The following is a 24,453-nucleotide window of genomic DNA, read 5'->3' as shown; positions in this document are numbered from 1 at the left end:
GCGCTGTTTTTATTTAACCTTATTTTTATTTATTTATTTATTTATTTATTTATTTATTTATTTATTTTTTTTTAGATTTTTAGGCTATATTATTAGTGTTATCTGTATGCACCGGGGTTCTAAGAGTAACGTAATTTCGATTCTCTGTATGTATGTATTGTACATGTGGAAGAATTGCCACTAAAGTAGATTTGACTTGACTTTGACTTTTGATGTGCGACAGAGGATCACGGACAGATGTGTCAGATGATGAGCGCCAGGTGTGCACTAGTTGATCAGACAGATGTGGAAGATGTTTACTGGGATAGAATATTTTATTGGGACAGATGTGGGACATGTGTGGGACAGATGTGGGACATGTGTGTAACAGATGTGGGATATGTGTGGGACAGATGTGGGACATGTGTGGGACAGATCTGGGACATGTGTGGGACAGGTGTTTTTACTGCGGGACACTGGGGACAGCAATCCGATCCACTTCTCCTCTGACAGAGGCTGTCAGTGAGGAGAAGAGCAGATCTCAGCTGGCAGCCAGGGATCTGTTTGTATATAGCACTTTTTCTGCTTTTTTACTCACTGGTTACCCAAATAAGTGAGTAAAAAGCAGTAAAAATGCTATATACTCACTGATCCTTGGCTGGCAGCTGAGATCTGCTCTCCTTCTCCTCACTTACAGCCTCTGTCAGAGGAGAAGCAAAGCTGATCACCGTTAGAATGGCTTTGTTGACATCACATGACGGCTGTGATTGGACACAGCCGTCATGTGATCAGGAGGGCCAATCAGAGAGCCCTCCTGCCGAGCGGAGATGCTCTGTGTCCTAGGGACACAGACACATCGGGATCGCGCCGCTGCGTGTGCATGCAGAGGCGCGATCGCCCTCCTTCTGAAGGACGTTCAGGAACGTCCACTCAGAAGGAGGAAGCTCCCACCCGGCCGTATATGTGCAGTGGCCGGGTGGGAGGTGGTTAAAATGAATATTCTCCCTCGTATACTATATATCTTTAAAGCGGTTCCCATCAAACTACCAATGTCATTCATCCAATCCTACAAACACTTGTGTACTGCATTTATCTGGATACAAGGTCATCCAAGAATCAGCTACGCCCAACTTGCCGCAGACAACCAATACTACTATTGGGCATATCATTTTCCTCGCATAGTAGATTGGAATGTTCACCACAAAACCAAGAACTGGATTAACCTAGAAGGCTCTTTCTCTACACCCATCTACACTATTCCCTGGTTAAAACACCTGGCCTTTGACACCTGTTCTGGAAAACCCAGATTTTCAACCTGGAATGACCAACTGCTTCTTCTCGGGAGAAAAACCAGATTCAAGACTCCAATAAATATATAATTAGTGTTGCGCAAAATAAAAATCTATCCAAATGTGTAAAAATGTAAAATATGTAGCACAAAAATGATATAAATATATATATGTGTGTAACCCTCAAGCAAAAGATTCCAATTTCATAATCTTAAAATGCTGTATCATAAATAAAATCCAATGATGAAAAGTATATAAAAAAAAAAAATATATATATATATATATATATATATAGTTGTGTGCAGTGCAATTCCTAAAATTAATATAAATATATATATGTGTATAACCCTCAAGCAAAAGATTCCAATTTCATAATCTTAAAATGCTGTATCATAAATAAAATCCAATGATGAAAGGTAAAAAAATATATATAGTTGTGTATAGTGCGATTCCTAGAAATGAATATGAATTGTGCTAGAAGAAAGTGCAAAGTGCTAAATCACAAGTGTGTATCACAATAAAACCTTGTGCTTAAATGTACTGCATATCAATCCATACAATATATAAAGTGCTATAAATGATTCAAGATTCAGATTCAAGACTCCACCACCTCTTCAGAGCACAGTCTTTCCTTGAAATCCAATGGCCTGACCCCCTACTAACTCCTTGGACCTATATGCAGCCTAAACATTTTGCTCAATCCCTATGGCGTGTAATTCGGCTGGGAATATTCATCTCTGCATGGGCATGTTGACTACATTACCGAACGTCAGAAGAATATTCCCAAGTGATGGAAATCCCCCATGAGAGTCGGCTCAATCCTGCACACTGAACATTGTATATCATCTCTCAGGCCCGCAGAAAATCACAACAATTATCTAGAACTAAACCATCAAGAGACATAAGCAGAACGTTTAACTTTTATACATACACCTACCAGCTGTAGACCCCCTTACACCCTTTGACAGACTCTGTTTTGCAACCAGCCCTGTACAACATGTTATCTCTAGCATTCATAATGCATTATGGGCAGATAAACATGCTGATGGGGTGAAGGCGAGCATAACATGGAGCCTGGACTCAAGACTTACAATTAGACCTAACTGAAGAAAACTGGGAGCTCATCCATTGCTATATTCACAAAGGCTCTATTAACATATCCATTCAAGAAAACAATTTTAAAATACTACCTCGTTGGCACAGGACTCCCTCATTCCTCCATAAATTTGACCCGAATACCTCGGATAGATGTTGGAGGTGCCAGCAAGCAAAAGGGACTCTCCTATATATCTGGTAGGACTGCCCACTCATCTAATCTTGCTGTTGTGTGCAGCTAGCCTATGTTACTTTATGGGGATGCAGCTGCTGTACAAACACAACTTCAGGTTCTAATTTCACAGGCATGAAGTTGTGTGACCCCCCATGCAGACAGTGTGCATTCAAGGCTACTAACCTGCACCTGCATGCCTTTCAAATCAGAACTTAGGTCTATGTCCATATAGCTATTCCTTCCACATAGAGTAAAATTTAGCTACATAAACAAATAGGTTATTCAAGCAGAATGTACCACTGTGCCCATGTGACCAAGCCCTTTATTATGTATGATGATTATTATTATTATTATTATTATATTAGTTGGGAAAAAGGGGGGAGGTGGAAGCAAATGATTATGGTAAGAAAACTCACAAGTTTAGTTTACCACTCCTAGATCCTGTGCTGTTTCCACCTTATCCATAATGCTGGTTGCCTCTGGGATCTATCACTTCACAAACTAAATCCAATAGCAAAAGACATGAAGGTACACATTGATCATACATGCTTGCCCAAAAAAAACTTTATGATTAGGCCAAAGTATGGTGGGCAAAACCCATCAGAGGGAGGTCATAGTGATCAGTGTGTTAGACTATTGGAGTTGTTTTTCTTGTCTTTCTCTTTCTCTTGATGTCATTTAGAGCTACTTTTTGTATATTTTTAAACTGCAAAAAACATGCAATGATTTTTCCAAACAAGCTGATCATATTAAATATAATATAGGTGATTTTCTTCAGCACTTAAAAAGATATTTGATCTGCATAATGATTTGAAAGAACAGGTGAAAAAGCTAAAAAAAATACTTGTTAGAAAGACAGATCATGTCACAATAATATCAAATTATGTAGCATTACAGAGTCTGTATCTCAATCTGAGCTCCACATTTCTGTTACAGCTGTTTAAGACTTTCCCTACAAGACTGAAAGAACACAAATGCATTATTAAAGAGAAAATATAAAATGTTTTTAGTAAGTACACTTTTTAAAAGAAAAGTTCAGGGTTTAAAAAAAAATAATCTACATACTCACCTAGGTGGATGCAGCAGCGGGCCAATGCTGCATCTGTCTCCTTCTGCCTCTAAGACCAAGAAGTGGACGATCAAAGACCTCTAATCACTCTCAGTCTCACATCTTGGTATTAAAAGTAGGGTTGAGCGGACACCTAGATGTCCGTGTTCGACGGGTTCGGCCGAACTTTAAAAAAAAGTCCGGGTCCGTGTCCCGGACTTTTACCGAACTTTTCCCGGACACCGAACCCCATTGAAGTCAATGGGGACCCGAACTTTAAGGCACTAAAATGGCTCTAAAACACCAAAGGAAAGGGCTAGAGTGCTGCAAATGGCAGCAAAACGTAATTAAGAGCATGGCAAGTGCTCTGCAAACAAATGTGGATAGGGAAATAACTTAAAACAACAAAAAAAAACAGAAAAATAAAACAATGTTCTTCTTCATCTCTGAAGGACGAGGCCCATATGGAGTAGGAGGGAGGTTGAGGTGGTGGTGGATGTGGCGGTGACATAGGCGTGCGCACAGGGTGTGCTGGGTGTGCCTGGGCACACCCTAATCACCTAGGGCACATAGCATTGCCAGTGAGGAGATGGGAAAGATCTCCCTGGGACCTGCTCTGCTCTATTTCTCCTTGCCTACAGGTACATGGCCCCGATACATTACTCTCCCTGCTGGCAAACACATGTATGTGTATTTCAACTTTGGGGTGCACACCTTAATGCAATAGGCTGCGCACACCTATGGGCGGTGTAGGTGGAAGCGGCGGTGGAGGAGGACCAGGGCCGGATTAACAGCATCATGGGCTTGGTGCTGAGGATTTTGAAGGGCCTTAAGGGCCGTGCCTTGCCATGCACCCAGAGGAGGAAGGGTGCAGCCATGCATGCCTAATTCAACATGGGATGCTGTCTCTGAAGCCCATAAACACATCCATGCATCGCCAACTGTCCCTCCTTGTCCGGCCTTCACGCTGTGTGGGGAGGTTCTGAGGGTGCTGCCTGGGGAAGCGAGCATAGAAGCCAGACTTCTGTGTTTACAAGTGACAGAAGAGCGGTAACAGTGAATATGGCCAACCCGGGGCCTATATAAAAGGTAGGGGCCTGGAGCTGCAGCTCCAATAGCCCCTACATTAATCTGGCCCTGAGGAGGAGGACGAGGTAGCCAACACTGCTTCTTTTCAAAAATTTTAAATGAGGGTACACCCCAAAAGAGTGAGAAAGAGCAAAAATGGAACAATGGGTGGGTAAGGTCGGTATCCATTGCTATTCTGCATAAGGTACGGAAAAGTCCCGTGGGATCCATGCCTGGTTCATTTTAATGAACGTGAGCTTGTCCACATTGTCTCTGGACAGGCGGCTGCGCTTGTCTGTTATAACGCCCCCAGCCGTGCTAAATACCCGTTCAGATAATACACTGGCTGCAGGGCACGCCAGCACCTCCAAGGCGTAAAGGGCAAGCTCAGGCCATGTGCCCAATTTGGAGACCCAGAAGTTGAAGGGGGCAGACCCGTCATTCACTACATGTAGGCGTGTGCACACATACTGCTCCACCATGTTGGTAAAATGCTGCCTCCTGCTAAGACGTTCCATCTGAGCTGCTGGTGCTGCTGTTTGTTGTGGCGTGCTGACAAAGCTTTTCCACATTTCGGCCATGCTAACCCTGCCTTCTGAGGTGCTGGCGGTGCCCTGGTTGCGTTGGCGACCTCCTCCTCCTCCTCCTCTGCCTTGTGCTTCCACTGTGGCCCCGCTGTCAGATGGGAATGCCAGCAGCATGGCGTCTACCAGCGTGCGCTTGTACTCGCGCATCTTGCGATCGCGCTCCAGTGAGTGAATTAAGGACGGTACGTTGTCCTTGTAACGGGGATCCAGCAGCGTGGCCACCCAGTAATCAGCACAAGTTAGAATGTGGGCAACTCGGCGGTCGTTGTGGAGACACTGCAGCATGTAATCGCTCATGTGTGCCAGGCTGCCCAGAGGCGACGAAAGGCTGTCCTCTGTGGGAGGTGTATCGTCCGTGTCCTCTGTATCCCCCCAGCCACGCACCAGTGATGGCCATGAGCTGGCCTGGGTGCCACCCTGCTGTGAACATGGTTCCATCTCCTCCTCCAGCTCCTCCTCCTCCTCATCCTCCTCATCCTCCAGAACTGTGCCCCTGCTGGACAATTGTGTCCCTGGCGTTTGTGTGTGCAGGAACCCACCCTCGGAGCCCCTTGCGAATGACTGCCCTGAAAGCCTTTGAAATGTTACCTCTTCATCCTCCTCCTCCTCCTCCTCATCCTGTGCCACATCCTCTTCCATCATCGCCCAAATTGTTTTTTCAAGGAGGCATAGAAGTGGGATAGTTAAGCTGAGAATGGCGTCATTGCCACTGGCCATGTTGGTGGAGTACCCAAAACAGCGCAACAAGGCACAATATATGCAAATGTCAAATATGCAAACTATGCCGCAATTTAATGTTTTTTACACCAAAAGGGTGTGTATTGAATAGCGGAATAGGATAAAAAACTGTGTATCTCACACGTACAAACACAGACTAGGCCCGATTAAATTTTTTCCTACCCTAAAGGGAGGATGAGGAAGAGGAGTATGGAACATGCAGCACCCTCAAATCTTCAGAAGAATGAGATGAACCCCAAAAACTTGGAAAGGTGGATCTCTCTCACACGTACCAACACAGACTATCCCCCAATTTAACTGATCCCCAAAGGTTTTTGATTAAATAGCGGAATAGAAAATATGATCCAAAAAAAGTGTATGTATATCACACGTACACAACCACACTAGGCCCCAATTACTATTGTTTGTACCCCTAAAAGGCTAGATGAGGAGTAGGGGGGGTATGGAACAGGCAGCACCCTCAAACCTTCAGAAGTATGAGATGAACCCCAACAACTTGGAAAGGTGGATCTCTCTCACACGTACCAACACAGACTATCCCCCAATTTAACTGATCCCCAAAGGTTTTTGATTAAATAGCGGAATAGAAAATATGATCCAAAAAAAGTGTATGTATATCACACGTACACAACCACACTAGGCCCCAATTACTATTGTTTGTACCCCTAAAAGGCTAGATGAGGAGTAGGGGGGGTATGGAACAGGCAGCACCCTCAAATCTTCAGAAGTATGAGATGAACCCCAAAAACTTGGAAAGGTGGATCTCTCTCACACGTACCAACACAGACTATCCCCCAATTTAACTGATCCCCAAAGGTTTTTGATTAAATAGCGGAATAGAAAATATGATCCAAAAAAAGTGTATGTATATCACACGTACACAACCACACTAGGCCCCAATTACTATTGTTTGTACCCCTAAAAGGCTAGATGAGGAGTAGGGGGGGTATGGAACAGGCAGCACCCTCAAATCTTCAGAAGTATGAGATGAACCCCAAAAACTTGGAAAGGTGGATCTCTCTCACACGTACCAACACAGACTATCCCCCAATTTAACTGATCCCCAAAGGTTTTTGATTAAATAGCGGAATAGAAAATATGATCCAAAAAAAGTGTATGTATATCACACGTACACAACCACACTAGGCCCCAATTACTATTGTTTGTACCCCTAAAAGGCTAGATGAGGAGTAGGGGGGGTATGGAACAGGCAGCACCCTCAAACCTTCAGAAGTATGAGATGAACCCCAACAACTTGGAAAGGTGGATCTCTCTCACACGTACCAACACAGACTATCCCCCAATTTAACTGATCCCCAAAGGTTTTTGATTAAATAGCGGAATAGAAAATATGATCCAAAAAAAGTGTATGTATATCACACGTACACAACCACACTAGGCCCCAATTACTATTGTTTGTACCCCTAAAAGGCTAGATGAGGAGTAGGGGGGGTATGGAACAGGCAGCACCCTCAAACCTTCAGAAGTATGAGATGAACCCCAACAACTTGGAAAGGTGGATCTCTCTCACACGTACCAACACAGACTATCCCCCAATTTAACTGATCCCCAAAGGTTTTTGATTAAATAGCGGAATAGAAAATATGATCCAAAAAAAGTGTATGTATATCACACGTACACAACCACACTGGGCCCCAATTACTATTGTTTGTACCCCTAAAAGGCTAGATGAGGAGTAGGGGGTGTATGGAACAGGCAGCACCCTCAAACCTTCAGAAGTATGAGATGAACCCCAACAACTTGGAAAGGTGGATCTCTCTCACACGTACCAACACAGACTATCCCCCAATTTAACTGATCCCCAAAGGTTTTTGATTAAATAGCGGAATAGAAAATATGATCCAAAAAAAGTGTATGTATATCACACGTACACAACCACACTAGGCCCCAATTACTATTGTTTGTACCCCTAAAAGGCTAGATGAGGAGTAGGGGGGGTATGGAACAGGCAGCACCCTCAAACCTTCAGAAGTATGAGATGAACCCCAACAACTTGGAAAGGTGGATCTCTCTCACACGTACCAACACAGACTATCCCCCAATTTAACTGATCCCCAAAGGTTTTTGATTAAATAGCGGAATAGAAAATATGATCCAAAAAAAGTGTATGTATATCACACGTACACAACCACACTAGGCCCCAATTACTATTGTTTGTACCCCTAAAAGGCTAGGAGTAGGGGGAGTATGGAACAGGCAGCACCCTCAAACCTTCAGAAGTATGAGATGAACCCCAACAACTTGGAAAGGTGGATCTCTCTCACACGTACCAACACAGACTATCCCCCAATTTAACTGATCCCCAAAGGTTTTTGATTAAATAGCGGAATAGAAAATATGATCCAAAAAAAGTGTATGTATATCACACGTACACAACCACACTAGGCCCCAATTACTATTGTTTGTACCCCTAAAAGGCTAGATGAGGAGTAGGGGGAGTATGGAACAGGCAGCACCCTCAAATCTTCAGAAGTATGAGATTGTGTTCACTGTACCCCACAAAGATTGAGTTCACTGCACCCCACAATGATTGTGTTCACTGCACCCCACAAAGATTGTGTTCACTGCACCTCACAAAGATTGTGTTCACTGTACCCCCCAAAGATTGTGTTCACTGCACCCCACAAAGATTCTGCTCACTGTACCCCACAAAGATTGTGTTCACTGCACCCTAAAAGGATGTTGTTCACTGCACCCCACAAAGATTGTGTTCACTGCACCCTAAAAGGATGTTGTTCACTGCACCCCAAAAAGATTGTGTTCACTGTACCCCCCCAAAGATTGTGTTCACTGCACCCCACAAAGATTGTGTTCACTGCACCCCAAAAAGATTGTGTTCACTGTACCCCCCAAAGATTGTGTTCACTGCACCCCAAAAAGATTGTGTTCACTGTACCCCCCAAAGATTGTGTTCACTGCACCCCACAAAGATTCTGTTCACTGTACCCCACAAAGATTGTGTTCACTGCACCCCAAAAAGATTGTGTTCACTGTACCCCCCCAAAGATTGTGTTCACTGCACCCCACAAAGATTCTGTTCACTGCACCCCAAAAATGATTTTGTTCACTCCACCCCAAAAAGATTGTGTTCACTGCACCCCACAAAGATTGTGTTCACTGCACCCCAAAAAGATTGTGTTCACTGTACCCCCCAAAGATTGTGTTCACTGCACCCCACAAAGATTCTGTTCACTGTACCCCACAAAGATTGTGTTCACTGCACCCCAAAAAGATTGTGTTCACTGCACCCCAAAAAGGATGTTGTTCACTGCACCCCAAAAAGGATGTTGTTCACTCCACCCCAAAAAGATTGTGTTCACTGCACCCCACAAAGATTGTGTTCACTGCACCCCAAAAAGATTGTGTTCACTGCACCCCAAAAATGATTTTGTTCACTGCACCCCAAAAAGGATTTTGTTCACTGCACCCCAAAAAGGATGTTGTTCACTCCACCCCAAAAAGATTGTGTTCACTGCACCCCAAAAAGATTGTGTTCACTGCACCCCACAAAGGATTTTGTTCACTGCACCCCAAAAAGATTGTGTTCACTGCACCCCAAAAAGGATGTTGTTCACTGCACCCCAAAAAGGATTTTGTTCACTGCACCCCAAAAAGATTGTGTTCACTGCACCCCACAAAGGATTTTGTTCACTGCACCCCACAAAGATTGTGTTCACTGCACACCAAAAAGGATTGTGTTCACTGCACCCCAAAAAGATTTTGTTCACTGCACCCCAAAAAGATTGTGTTCACTGCAGCCCAAAAAGATTGTGTTCACTGCAGCCCAAAAAGATTGTGTTCACTGCAGCCCAAAAAGATTGTGTTCACTGCAGCCCAAAAAGATTGTGTTCACTGCAGCTCACACACAGAAAAATGGATGTGGATCACTGACACCTGCCTATCTCCAATCCCACACCACACAGCAATATCGATTGTAGTTTGTAGAACACAGTTTCCCTAAAATTCAGCAGACTCTGTCCCTAACAGGATTGAGAAGAGATCGTAGATCAGGATTGAGTGCAGATTCACCCCACCCCCCACACAGCAATATCGATTGTAGTTTGTAGAAGACACTGACCCTATAATTCAGCAGACTCTATCCCTAAAATGCCTACAACTCGCCCTGCCTAAACACTCCGACCTGTCCCTCAATTCTATCCGGACACAAATGGTTTTTTCCTGCCTATCTTTCCCTAATCAGCAGCCAGCACATTGATGTGTGCTCTGTCCCTTAGCTAAGCAGCAGAATGACGCTGCTGCGGCGGCTGCCTCGAACTTATAAAGACTTGGTCACATGCTTCAGACGGCCAATCACAGCTACTAAGACATTTGCAGGCATGGCTGGGATGGCTTAAGGCACACCAGTTAAACGATTGTTGATTGGCTGTTGAAAGCCCGCCATGAAAAGAGCGCCAAAGCATGCAAAACCCGGAAATAAAACGACCGAACACGGATTTTTACCCGAACATACAGTAAAGTGTCCGTGTCCGTGTTCGGGTAAAAAAAATCCAATTATTCGGTACGAACACGAATAATACAGTCCGTGTTCGCTCAACACTAATTAAAAGTCTTAAAGTCTTTCCAGAGCCTGGACTAGCTGAGTAATGTCAGCCGACAGCAGACCTTTGCCAGTTGTTGGCTAAATACAGATCACAGGAGTGCAGAACTAAGTAGAAATAAGTAGAAGTAGAACTAATAGAAATAGAGTCAAAAATACTCTGCTCAGACATGGCAACCACTCCTATCAACAAATAACTTTACACAGAGTTAAGGTGGGTATACACATTAGATTTTTTTGTTCTACCCACTGGATGAGCGAAAAAAAAAAAAGACAGACCCCCACATCCACACAATAATGTGTGGTGCATGGATCTCCCTCATTGAGCTATTGTATTCTGACAGGGGAAAGCATGTGTATTATGTGCTTGGCGTAAAGCAGAACCTCACCCAAAAGGGGAAGTTCTGCTCCTCCTCCTTCCCCCCTTTTTCTGAACATTTGACAAGCAGGTACCTAGTTTTGGCAAGTTCCTGCTTCTCCACTTATGGTCCTATCACTGCTGCTATCCGAGAGGAAGTTTTGCCCCCCCCCCCCATTTCCTCTGCAGCCTTCTGGGTCATGTCACAGGTCCCAGACGGCTGTGGGACCAATCAAATAGCGCAACATGACTCGTGCATGCGCATTGAGCAGCCAGCTGTGAAGCCGCAAACAGTCACAGCTGGCTGCCCACAGTTAATATGCTGGCACTGGGGACTGAAGCCCAGTGAAAAAAACAGCCTGGTGAGGACAGTGCTGGATCCTGGGACAGGTGAGTGTACTGCTATTGAAAGCAGCAGCTACAGACTTTTCATTTTTGCTACTACATCAAGGAATGGAAGAGAGCTTTAGATAATACATTTTGAAGTGATAATCTCAAAAAAATTATTTCAGGGAAATAGTTAAAATTGTTTACACAATGGTATCGCTGTCCTACGATGCTTCATAGAATCTATGCACCTACTTTAACAAACTGCTAGAGGTGTGGGTATATACAGGGTTCCATTCTCCAGACCTGGTAGCCATGTACCAGAATACATGATGTCTGGTCAAACATTCTCCATATCTATTACTCTGTTACAGACTCTCATACTCCCCTGTCCTCCACTATCACCCTTCTCTCCCTCATACCAGGCTCCATCTTCCTGGGAAAGGGAGAAATGATTTGATAAGCTTCTTTCTAATAGCACCCAGAAATGTTATAGCCAGGCACTCACGATTGCTTTCTGACAAGTGACTTTCTGAACTCAATCATATAGAATGTCTGGGAGAGCTGCTGGTGAAACATCCCAATATGCGTAAACTGTCGGCGCTATATAAATACTATATGATAATAATAATTATCTACATGGCTACCTGGTCTATTTGGATTATTTATTCAGATTCTCCTTAGTTCCACAGCATTTTCTCCTGACCTCTGAACTCACTAGTTTTAAGATATGCCTGCTGCCCCTCTCCTGCCCTTCTTATCTTCTCTTTTCACTTTCTTGTTATCTCCTCCCTCTTTCGCTATCTTACCTCTCTCTTAGCAAGATCATCCTTTAGTCTGTTTAATTTCCTATTTTGATGGGAATCGCCCACAACAGTAATCTCCCTCTCTGAGAATGAACATATTGTTACGTTTTTGTCACTTACAACACTCCAAGACCCAGTTGAAGACACTTGTAACACATCTTATATGATTTTAAGCTTTAAAACGCTTACCCTCCTCGGGTCCCAGACAGAAGAGCTACACAAGACATTCTTTTGTTTTCACGTAACTCCAGTACGTTCCTTCCTCCTACTCTCTCATTTTTAACATGGAGAGAAGTCACTAAATTTCCCTTTTACACTGGGAATGTTATCTGTAATTGGTATGATGATGTTTTCTCTGTGTCTGTATCATAACTAAAAAAAAATACAAATTATAAGTAGCATTGAAATACACATTTTCTTTTTTAGGCAATGCATACTTATACATCAGTAATGCGATCATTAGTGTTGAGAACTTTTCTAACTATGTTTACAACCTGGCAATAAAATTAAGCATGATATTACTTGATTAGGGTATAGCTTAATGCAATTTAAATTACAGAATTTAATAATTAAATCTCAATGGAACTATTTAATAATTTCAGGGAGTACTTCATTGAAGGACTTTTAATAGTTCAGTTTCCTTAAGCAGCTGCAGAAAATAATTTAACTGATTGAATCAAATTATTAAATTAACTGATGCCACTAGTGTGTAAATATAACATCACATATATGAGCAATCCACACCAAAACCATAATATTAACCACTTTCAGACCAGAGGATTTTGCTGCTCAATGACCAGGCTCTACTTTGCCATTCGGCACTGCATGGTTTTAACGGACAATTGCGCGGTTGTGCGATGCTGTACCCAAACAAAATTGATGTCATTTTTTCCCACAAATAGAGTATTTGATCACCTGTACAATTTTTTTTTTTTGCGATATAAACAAAAAAAGAGCGACAAATTTGAAAAAAAAAAAATATATATTTTTTACATTCTTTTATATGAAATTCTCAAACAAAAAATGTAAAAATCTAAATTTTTTAACATTTTAGGCCAATTTGTTTTCTGTTACATATTTTTGGTAAAAAAATCGCAATAAGCGTATTTTTATTGGTTTGCGCAAAAGTTATTGCATTTACTAACTATGGGAAAGATTTATGTAATTTTTATATTTTTTACTAGTAATGGCGGCGATCTGCGATTTTCATTCAATAGATTTTATTGAGATATACAAAGATAATACAACAGCAAATGGTCACATTAGATTGCGTAAGGGGCAGCAAAGGAACAGTAAACATAGACTACAACTGTATAACAAAAGTCATTAAAAGGAGGTGAAGGTCACAAGACCGTTACATATGAGAGCAATACAAGAGATCAGGCATGGAAATTGAAAACTAAAATGAGACAAAATAAGAGGAGTATCCCTGGCACCCCTATTGGGAACCTGCTGTGTCCAGGTACACTCCTAATAAAGCATAGGTACTAAAACCGGCTGTGCAGATCCAAATCTCATATAAGGCACCTCTTAAATCATTGTCAGACCATGAAGACCATAAAAAGAGACACCCCAATTATAGGAAATCGTGACCGTGACAATCAGTATCTAAAACCAAAAGGGTGATCCCTCCGGCTCAAAACAATCAGGAAGAGAGAAGAAGAAAGAGAGGTCAGAAAAGAAAGGGGAAAGAGAGGAAGAGGAAAAAGTAGAGACAGAGACAGAATCCAGGGAGAGTGAACCTATTGATAAGTATCAAAAATCCAGGCACCCAGAACATTACTTAGACCAGTGGAACCTTAACATATTCGGCCCAGGGTTCCCAAGTAGCTTCAAACCGTGTCAACGAATTTTCCAATACACTGACCAACTTTTCCTGTGACATGATCCATGATATTTTCCGCTTAGCCCTGGCGAAGGAAACCGATGGGCATTTCCACATACCTGCTATTGTCAATTTTGCCCCCGTAAGGATAAAGTGAATGAGTCTCCTAGCGGACTTGCTGGCATGGAAATCCCTGGCATGTAGCAATGCAATCTGAGGGGATTTTATTAGGGCCACTCCGGTAATTCTGCGGATAACATTAAAAATTTTGTTCCAGAAGCCCCTAATTTTAGGGCAAGTCCACCATACATGCATCATGTCACCTGTTGAATCGCAACCTCGAAAGCAAAGAGGCGATGTGGACGGGAAAATTCGTGAGAGTCGCGATGGTACCAAGTACCAACGCATCATTACCTTTAGATTACCTTCAATCAGGGATATATTGAGGACACCTTGGAAAGCTCTAAAAGAATTTTGATACCAAACCTCCGTGGGCCATTCAAAAGCTAGGTCAGACTCCCAAGCCTGCATATATGGTGTTTTCGAAGAACGTGAAGCTAAAGAGTTGTATATGATTGTGATTCCACCCTTACGGTCCGTTAATTGTCCACACCAGGCTTCATATTGAGTAGTGCGAGGTGGAATAGGTTTGGAAACCCATAGAGAGTGCAAAAAGTGTGATAATTGAAGAAATCTAAACCGTTCAGAGGGTGGCATTTTCAGATTCTGAATGCAATATTTTTCAGTAATGGGACCCGAAAGCGTAAAAAAGTGTCCAATACGATATAGCCCCTTGTCCAGCCACCACTTGAACGCCATTATGTCGGTACCCGGGGGAAACAATGGGTTCCTAAATATATGTGCCAACGGACTGATGGATGATGTGAGAGCCGGGTGATTCCTAAGAGCATCCCATATATGGAAGGAATGAGAAAGTGTAGGGGACATCAAGGGCGGTCTAAGCTTGATGGCGCACCAGAGGAGAAAATCCAGAGTGTGCCGGGGGGTCGCCTGGCGTTCAATGGACACCCAGTCGGGAACACCTGAGCGTTTGTAAATATCAGATAACTGAGCTAGGTGTGCTGCTTGGTAATACCAGTGCAAGTTTGGTACCCCCAACCCCCCTTGTTTCCGTGAGCGAAACAGCACCCCTTTAGACAGTCTACAGCCTTTAGATCCCCAGATAAACTTTGTGATTCTAGCTTGCAACTTCTTCAAAAACGCCCTGGGAACTGGAATCGGGAGTGAGCGGAAGTAATACAAAATTTGAGGTAACAGGGTCATTTTAGCTGAGTTAATCCTACCTAACCAGGATAAGCGCAAACAAGACCATCCATTCATTTCGGCTTCTAAGTGTCTAAGTAATCCCGGGTAATTAGCCCCGAATAATTGGTCGACCGTTGACGTTAACTTGATACCCAAGTAGGGAATGGAGGAAGAAGCCCATATAAAATCAAAATTATTCTGGAGTTGGAGCACCTCTGGGGGAGATAGGTTTACATTCAACGCTTGCGACTTGGAATAATTTATCTTTAAACCAGTAGCTTTCGAGAATGCGTTAAGAGCCTGGCAGACATGTGGAAGAGAAACCATGGGAGACGTAAGGAATAACAATAAATCATCAGCATATAGAGCACATTTATGCATAGTAGGTCCACATTGGACCCCTTTGATGTCAGGATTGTCCCTAATAGAGATGGCTAATGACTCAATTGCAATAGCAAATAAAAGGGGTGATAAAGGGCACCCCTGTCTCGTGCCGCTAGAGATCTTCAAGTTATCCGAGTAGAACCCCTGAAGTTTAATTTGTGCCACCGGGGCGGAGTAAAGTGCCCTAACTATGTTCAAGAAATGGTCTCCAAAGCCCCAACCCTGGAGCACCTTAAATAGGTACCCCCAAGAGATGGAATCGAAGGCCTTATGAAGGTCTAATGAGAGCAAGAACCCTTTCTGAGGAGTCCCACCATCCCAATGTGACTGAAGGAGGGAGATAAGGTCAATTGCCCTGCGCGTCTGATCCGGTCCCCCCCGTCCTGGAATAAAGCCCACCTGATCCTTATGAATATATGACGCAATAAATGTAGCTAAGCGGTCCGCCAACATTTTTGTCAAAAGTTTAATATCATTATTGATAAGCGAAATAGGCCGATAATTGTCGACCATACTAGGATCCTTCTCCGGCTTGGGCAAAACTGAGATGAATGCGGAATTCAAAGTCTTATCTAATGGAGCACCAGAGCGTAGGCTGTTGAAAAAGTCAGTCAAATAGGGCGCTAAAGTGGAGGCATACGTTTTATAATAGATGTTGGGAAAACCATCTGGGCCTGGTGCTGAAGCCGTCTTCAAGTTTTTAATCGTCAATTTGACCTCCTCAACCGTAAATGGTTGTTCGAGGATAGACCGGTGCGTCTCCCTAAGCTTAGGGAGAGCAACAGAGGACAGATAATTGTTCACCACCGAGGGATCCGGAGTGGAGGAGGGATTATAGATCCTCTTAAAATAGTCTTGAAAATGTTGCAAAATGCGTTGGGGATTTTGAGTCAACCTCCCGCCCGCGACTTTTAGCTTTGGAAGGGTGTATGAGCGAGCCTGGGGGTGTAGCCTTCTGGCTAAAAGCGTGCCTATCCTATCTGTGTGGCGATAGAATTTGGCTGAGGACCATCGCAAATATTTGTCAGCTTTGGTAGTCAGAGCCAAGTTTAAAGCTAGTCTGACAGCCCCCAATGCTTCTGCAGAATGCCTGGAAGGATTCAGTTTATGAAGCCGACCCAAGTCCTGAAACTCTTTTTCAAGCCTCTCAATGTCAAGTGACCTCGATTTACGGGTGCGGGAAGATATTTGAATCAAGACCCCCCTAATCGTGGCTTTGTGAGCCGCCCAGAGGATCTCAGGTGAGGTCTCCTGGGAGCCGTTCAGATGGAAATATTCCTGTATAGCCTTATCAATTTCTGTAACAATGCTGGGGTTGCTAAGGAGAGACTCATTGAGTTTCCACCGAAACTCGCGAGTAAGGTTCTCACCTCCCATAAACTGCAGGAAGACTCCAGAGTGATCAGACCACGGGGAGTCCTTGATGTAAGCTTTTCTGGCCAGTGGAACATGCTGTGAAGACACTAGGACATGGTCAATTCTGGCAAAGGAGAGGTGTGGGTGGGAAAAGTGTGTGTAGTCCTTCCCAGTGGGGTTGGTTTCCCTCCAAATGTCCACCAGGCCCTGACTGTCTAGCAGCTTGCATATACTTAGGCTCTGTTTAGAAGGAGCCAAACCCTGAGCATTGGATGGTTTCCGTTTGTCTAGTCGTTGGTCAAATGCCACATTAGAGTCACCCCCAAAAATCCTCACTCCCTCCAAGAGAGGACCCAGGGTATCAAACATAGACCGAAAGAACTGGAGCTGGTTCTGATTGGGGGCATAGTAAGATATCAGGGAATACAGGATACCTGCAATGTATCCTTTGACTAGTAGATACCTGCCCTCAGGGTCGGAATAGGTTGAGACAAGAGTAAAAGTGCAATTACGAGACAATAGGATAGCAACCCCCTTAGTCTTATTAGGGGCATTGGCCATGTAGAAGGTCGGGTACTTTGCATGTAAGAAGGTAGGTCTATAGTGTGCCGGGAAGTGCGTCTCCTGGAGCAAAAGTATGTCCACTTTCTGGGAGTGGAAGTACTGGAGCACTTTTCTACGCTTTATTGGTGAGTTCAAACCCTGTGTATTTTGTGAGGCTAAGCGAAGGTGCGGAGATGAGTTATTGTTGGGAGCCATATATGTAGGGAGTGCGACCAAGCTGTAAAGAAATGACCTTACCTAAGAAGATGATGAGGGCACCAACCAGCGTGTTATAGGACGTAGAGAACCGGAAGTGCCATGAGGAGGTCTCCCTGGACATTAATAAAAAAGAAAAAGGGTCAAAGAAATGAAAAACAGGTGAGGATAGGAAAGAGAAGAAGAGTTCCAGGCGCAAAGTGCATCCGCCTTGGGTGAGTAATCCCAGGAACCCTATCAAGTAACATTGGTTTGCAGAAACCGTAATGATGTACACATAAACATATAAGACATACAAGGACAAACAACAAACACGGTCCAAAAGGACCGTTGTATCAGAACGATCATCCCCCTCAGTAGAGAGGGACGATCCCATGTTGGCTAACTGGAAAAAATCAGTAACCAAGATGGGAAGTGGGGCATGATCACCGCCCCAGAGATCCGGATCCCCCCAAAAAAAAACATAAAAACACTATAAGGTGAAAACAGCAGCCAAAAACCCATATGTATCCGTGAAGGAAGCAAAAGACTACAAATGCAACCAGGTATACATCAGAAATAAACAGAACAATGCCATAGGAAAATGTCAATAAGCCCCCAGGTCCAGACCAACCCAGTGAGCTGGACAGGCCAGCCTAGCCAAGGGGGAACCAAGTTATCCAAAATGAGAACAAAGATAAATTATGAAATACGCTTTCCTTCAGTGGTACAAAAACTAGTCACCCGAAAGTCAGGAAGGTCTCAAAAAATGAGAACTGAAAATGAGAGGAAGAAAAGAAAAAAAAAAAAAAAAAACAAATGTCACCCGCTGGTACCGGGTATCAACTGGAGAGTTCCAGACGTCACTGTGGAACAAAGAAAATGGTTCAAGGGTGAACTGGAGCCTTTCATGGAGGACGACCATCTTTAGACTTCTTGGGTGCTGACTTGTGCCACAGGGGGGAGACAGGGCTAGTAGGCAACTGACGCTTGGATGAGCTGGGAGCTGCTGTACGCGGAGGTGAGGAAGGTCCCTGAGAGATGATGCGCAGTTTCAACAGGAGCTTTTCACCCTCCTGAAAGGTGGAGAAAGCGTAAGACTTCTGCTTAAAGTCAAACTTGAGGCTGAATGGGAACGACCATCTATACTTGATGTTATGCTGAACCAGGGCCTCCAGCAAAGGTTTGAAGGATCTGCGGCGTTGGATGGTGGAGGGGGATAAATCTGTAAAAATTTGAATGGGCAAACCTTGGAAAGTGAGGTGGTCATTATAGCGAGACTTGCGCATGACTTCTTCTTTGACACTATAATAATGAGGCTTTACTATAATGTCTCTAGGGAGACCATCTTGGCGCGGTGACTGCAGCGCCCTGTGAGCCCTGTCCAGCTCGAGCTTGTGAGGAGCTACATCAGGCAGAAGTTCCTTAATTAGGGATTGTACTGTGGTGTGAACTTCCTGAAAAGATTCCGGGATCCCCCGGATTCTAAAATTATAGCGCCGACTCCTGTTCTCAAGGTCGTCGATTTTTAAGAAGGCAGCTTCCAATTGTTCATGAAGCTCTTGAATACGGTCAGAGTTCTGATTTGTTTTAGCAATAGTGATATCCATTTTGCCCTCAATAGCTTCAATACGTGAGCCAATAATAGAAAGGTCAGCTTTAATGTCCCCTGTGATTTTAGCTGCAGTGGCTGTGAAGCCTCTGTCTAACATTTCAGCAAATTTAGAAAACATGGCCTCCATTTGAGCCTGAGGACCAGGTAAGAGCTCAGCTCCAGAAAAAGGTGATGGCGGGAAGACCGCGCTCGCCTCCATAGGAGTTCCCGGGAGGGTATGGAGCATAAGACCCAGTAACGATTCAGTAGATGCAGGTGATGCAGATTCCACATGTGGAATACTCGCAGGCGAGTCCCCCGCCGAGCAGAGAGAGTAATCCTGTCCCGATTGTGGAGCAAGCTCCTGCGGTCTGTGTGGGCTCAGAAGAGCGGTGTCCGCCATCTTAACTCTCCCTGACAGGCTTTCTAAAGTGAAAAAGGACGCTGAAAGATCCCTGCGGACCGATCCCGGATACATAGATCGGTGCCGCTGATGTTCCTCCGCCTGGCGGTATCTCCGGTGACACGATCCAAGCTGTTATAGCTGCTCGGGGATCCGTGATCATCCGAGGCGGGACGGAGCTCCGGCTTCAAGCGGCCATCTCAGGAGCTGCCGCGCATGCGCCTCGCGATCTGCGATTTTTTGCGGGACTGCGACATTGTGGTGGATAGATCGGACCCCTAACTGACATTTTTTACACTTTTGGGGATACCAGTGACATTACTACAATAATCAGTGCTTAAAAATATGCACTGTTACTGTAATAATGACACTGGCATGGAAGGGGTTAACAGTATTGGCGCTCAAGGGGTTAAATGTGACCTTAGGGGAGTGATTCTAACTTTGGGGGGCGTGGCTTGTGAAGTCATCACAGAGACATGCGATCCTATATAGCAGGATCACATGACATCTGTGATCACTTCAGGGAGAAGTAAGGATGGCTGTGTTTACATCAGCCGTCTGTCCTTCTCTGTCAGCGGCGGGAGATCGCGGGTGGCCGGCGGCCATCAGAGCTGCGTGACACCCACACTGCCCCCCCCCCAGCTCCTCCCAGGCGAGTGCCGTACATGTACGGGACTTTGCCTGGGAGAGCCAGCCTGCCGCAGTACATCTGCAGCGGCTGGACGTAAAGTGGTTAAATAAAATGTAATATCCACATATTAATTCTTTGCCAATAATATGTATAATTCTACATAAAATGTGAAGCATTTTTAAACTGTTTTGTAAAAAAAAAAAAAAAAAAAACAATTTGTGTCCTAATAAAAGTGTAATAAAATCTATACATTGACTGCTGTTGCTCTATTCTGTGCCGGTTGTAATGTACTGTATATAATGCAAAGATTTTAGCAAGCGTAATTTCTTAGTCTAGCATGCTGCTTTATGGTAGAAACTCACATCTGAATTTCAATTACTTCCTTTTTCCTATGTGCTGCTGTGAGAGGGAGGGTCTGTCTTTTATAAACACATAACATTATTTTAATAACAGAAATATTTCTGAGAAAATAAGCAGGAAATGATATTCCTCCATTTGCTACGGTTAAAAGAAATATACATCTTTGTGTAATGCAAACGTCAATGTTTGTAGGGAAACCTTCTGTGAGAAAGATTTTTTGAGGGTCAGGAAGGATCATGCATGCACAGGCAACCAGAACAAATTAGCAACTTCAATGATGGAAAAAATTAAGGGAAAAAAGGTGAAAAGTCCATGCAATGCCTGTGAGGTAGAGGTGACACAGACGACTTCCTAATTAAGGATGCAGGTGCTCTCAGTGCACTCACGACCACCACCATATAGATTGGCCTCTCACCTTAACCTTACTTGTACCAAGCGTATAGCTCCTTTTAACACCGGACAATCAAGGATCAATCCTCCCTCAATTGGACACAATGGATCGGCCACAATAACTCTTCACAATACCAGTAAGCCAGCAATACTCCAGGGTCAGCACAGATCGGCAGCTCCACTCATGTGCATGTGTTAAAAGAAAATAAAACCGGGCAAGCCCATAGTGTAATACTGTAAACTTTTTAATGGTATATTGCATAAAAGACAGCCTCTTACTTGGTTCGAAGATAAAATCAGCATGTAGTGATACAGCGGTGCCAGCGAGTCTTGCAGAGACCTCGCCGGACTTCCAGATAGCAGCGGGTGACGTCGACGGCTCCGCCTTCCCCCCGTGTGTCGTCCCCCAATGGGTGGAGACTTCTTCAGCGCTGTTTGAAGGGTGCGTAAGACGTCACCCCTTATGTATGTTTGATTGCCCGCTCATTGGCCGGGCAGACCGAGCCCTCTGATTGGCTGTTTCCTCCGTTGTCACGGCTCCTGAGATGCTCACTTCCGTCCTCAGAGCCAATCCCAGCTGTAGCCAACCCAAATGGTAAAATGATCTACACTCAACTTCAGAATCAAACTATGCTGCAAGCGCAGGCTGAACACAAAATAAAGACGGGCAACAAGCATTAACCATAGTGGGTTTGGCGAGATATATATATATTTGACACAATGTAAACTTACCATCAATCACAATTTCCAGCAATGTGGCTCTACATCACTCACTGATCCTTCAAAATAAATAAAAGTTCTGTCCACTGCACACATCTGGTCCAGTTGCTTCACTCCCACTAAATGATAGCTCTGGCAGGTGAGTTGAAATATACAACTGTTCATGTGTCTCCATATAGGGCCAATGAAGACCCAGAGATTCCATTTAAAGGGATCCCATATTAAAAGACTTGCCAAAAAATGTGTTTGTGTTTTTTTCTGATTACTTTTTTTTGTGAACGAGCAGGGAAACTTTGTATCCCTTATTAATTCATATAGGGGAGGGCCTGGTATCTGGATGCCCCCTTATTGTTAAAGAGACTTCCCATGCAGGGTCAGTGCATCACTCAGTCGTGCTTTTTTTTAAGAGTTTTGCATTTTTAATGTTTCACTTAAAGCATGACCAAATTCACTGACCCGAGCCGAATATTTTTTTGCTTTGATATATGTTCCCCATGGCAGTGCTCACGCCTTAATGCCATCTTAGGATAATTCCATCGCTATTGGCATAGAAAAAAAGCCAGATTTTTTTTTTTAAATCCGTCTCCTATTGACTTCAAAGGAGTTCAGAAGTAGCACCCTAACTTTAGTCATGTACGTCGAACCCTGCTCAACTCGAACCCAGGTGTGTTCCAGTCATCAATAATCTGCAGCATGGGGGCATGCTATATTTCCAATGTTCTTGAGTCAAAATGCAGCAGAACAGGACATACTACATACATACAGTATGTCCTGCATAACAAAACCAAGAAAAAAATAGAAGAAATGCAATACCAGCAAAACAGTAACATTTTACACATTGTGCTATGTGATGCTGCAGAACATCAGCAGCATTAGGATGTATCAAACGGTGGGAAAAAAAAACCCTTCATCGTTCCACACACATCAGTTCTCTTTTAAGATACACAGGGCCTGATTCATAGTACGGCGAATTGGCGTTTCGGCGTGATTTTGCGAAGCGGCGATTATTTAAGTCTGAAATTGGCATTCAAAGAACGGCGGGCGGAAAATAGCGCCTAGTGTGAGATTCATTAAGATGCAATATGGTCAGAGCGCGACTTAAAACCACGCCAGCTAAAAGCTCGACTAAAGTTTAGCCAAATTTTCCCCTGTACCCCCAAAAATCCCAAATCACTGTGGAAGGTGTGGAAGTCAATTTGGAGATGACTTGCGTTTAAAAAATCTCAAAAACTGACTTAGAAAGAGAGATATCTGCGAAAGTGTGGAAAGGTTAAACAGCTCCTCCAGCCGCGAGCTGCGAACTCGCGAATGTGCGCATGCGCAACGTCAAATTGGCTCAAAAAATTTCGCCAGCGCGATTTTGGGTCAATTTTTTTTTGAATACCGCTTGCAAATCCGCTGTCTCGCCCATAGAAAATGGCAAAAACCGGCGGAATTGGAAAAACATGCACACTTCCAACAAGGGATCCTTTAGTAAACACCATCACATTCCATACACCTTTCCTGCTAACTCCGAAATCATAGCAGTCAAATCTACAGTGTTTATATAGAACCTCCACATTCTCTGAAAAAACCCACAAAATATTACATTGGGGAATTGGTCGTCAGATAGAAAAAAAATAGATGTAAAACATATTTCAAAGAAAGATTAATAGCATTTCACACATATCAAGGAAATGTCACAATTTTGACAATATTTTATGTGTTTCCAAAGAATGTTTTTAGAAATATATTGCAAATACTACCTTTTCTTCCATATGGGTATGGCCAAGTGTTACCATTTTACTACACATTTAACTGAAGGTATATATATATATATCCCTTATACTTGGCTAATTAGCAAAGTATGCCCAACAAACAAATAGAGCTTTAGCTCACAATATTGCTACATATTGACTTTATGGGGCATCTTTTGTATTTTGTTCATGTCTTTGGATTAAAAGTTTGCTGATACACATGCCTTTTTCAAACATGAACAAAATTAATGATGTCAACATTTGGAGGATTGGAGATATCCAAGTGTTGCCCATACAGAGGGCACCTTCCGGATTCGAACTTACAAACCTACAGCAGGAAGGCAGACTCCCTAATCATTGTGCTATTTCTCAGTGAGCGTTGGGTGTTTTCCTCATGCCGTCAAAATGCTCACATGGGAACAGGGGCCATTGAACTGAATAGGATTGGATTTTTTGCCTGTTTTGGGAGCTGATCCTTGAGCTGGACAAATCCCCCTCAAACGCCCCCAAACGGGCTACGTTCACATGTACGTGTTTGTGGTCTGTTTTTGGGGCTTTTGTAGGTGATTTCATATAACAATGCCTGCCCAAAAAATGCATGTCAAAACGCCTGGGAAAACGCCAGCCAAAATGCACATAAGAACGCCTGATATAATTGCCACGCCAAATTTAGGGATGTTCATGAGTGATGAGTCAGATTGTTGGCTTACATATCTGGTCAATCGTCACAATCTCACTTCTCAAATCCCAAAAGGTGTGTTTCAATTGTTTCCCTAAATATATATTTCTCTCTCTCTCACGTAATTGTATATATATGTATGTATTCCTGTATCTAAACATTCTAAATAATGACTAGCAAACTTCAAGAGAGAATTTTTTCAATTCACATATACTATACACACCTACATACATTTCTATTCCTCATTTCTATTTCCCTTGTTTTGGCAACTGAGCATGCTCCAAAACACACAGGATACACACAGTTAATTTTTGGACTGGGC

Source organism: Pelophylax lessonae (genome assembly GCF_965119305.1).
Source record: "Pelophylax lessonae genome assembly, chromosome: 5".
Lineage (NCBI taxonomy): Eukaryota > Metazoa > Chordata > Amphibia > Anura > Ranidae > Pelophylax > Pelophylax lessonae.
Note: the sequence above shows the minus strand (reverse complement) of the source record.